A 1,199-nucleotide genomic window follows, 5' to 3' on the forward strand; every position below is an offset into this window, starting at 1 on the left:
ATAAACATAAAAAAATGTTCCGCATTTTTAATATCAAAACAATTAAAATTAAAAAATAACGTGCTAACTTCACGTTCCGACACGGTTCTCCCTCTAAATTACTAGATACCGTCAAATATTACATCTATCAAGTGTTACCGTTAATTCTAAGTTAATTTCATAATTATATAGCATTTCAAGACAAAATTGCAACAATTAATTTTTACACTTTTCTGAATATATATATATTATACATATGTATTGTTTAATTCTTCAAAACAAAATTTCTCTGTTAAGGGTGATTAAATTTCTCTTTTTATAAAATTAGTATTTGAGTTTATTGTCAATATAAGAAAAGAATAAAATCTAGTAAATATTAATTCTTTTTCTTATAACATAACTATCAATAAAAAATGAAAAAGGATTTTATGGCGCAACAATTAAAAGTATAACGATAAAAAGGTATAATATTTGCTATTATTTTATCTTTTTATTAAGTGCTATAAATAAATAAATAAAAAAAATTGTAATTCCAGATTTTATTATTCTAACTTATCATGACAATAATATTGATCTTTATTCGTAGAATATTCACGCGCAAAGAAATAATTGTTTAACAATTTAGGTTAATATTATATCATGATAATATTTAATAAATCATAATATTAAATCTAAATAATTTAATACTATTTAGGATAATATTACATCATGATAATATTTATCATGACGTAATATTAACCTAAATAATATTAAATAATTATTTCTTCTCACGTAAATATTCTATATGAATAAAGATTAAGATGTCTGCGAATGATAAGCGAAAGCACTGAAAAGCATAAGTAAGTTCGCACGCGGCGAACTTATTAAGTATCTCAATCCCTGGATGAGCAATTTGAAAAGTCTGAGAGAAAGACGAGAACGAGAGAAGGGGAGAGAATCAAAGATCATTCATGCAATCCAGACGATTCGCGATAGGAACTTAAAACGATCCTCATAACGACGAATGAAAGATAATAATGGATTTCCAAGGGAGGAGGATGCGATAGTGAAACGTTTGGACGGCAGAGACTGGCGACTGAAATCAATGAGCTAATAGGCTTGTGCTTGGAGTTAGACAGTTAGCTAATTAAGTCGGTATTATTGGATCATGGAAGCCCAAGTATCGCGCTCGCATCCCTCACATACTACGGCCGTCACCCCAAGCGAAATGCAGCGTAGTA

The sequence above is a fragment of the Wasmannia auropunctata genome, unplaced genomic scaffold (assembly GCF_000956235.1).
Source record: "Wasmannia auropunctata unplaced genomic scaffold, wasmannia.A_1.0 LD334204.1, whole genome shotgun sequence".
NCBI classification, from domain to species: Eukaryota; Metazoa; Arthropoda; class Insecta; order Hymenoptera; family Formicidae; genus Wasmannia; species Wasmannia auropunctata.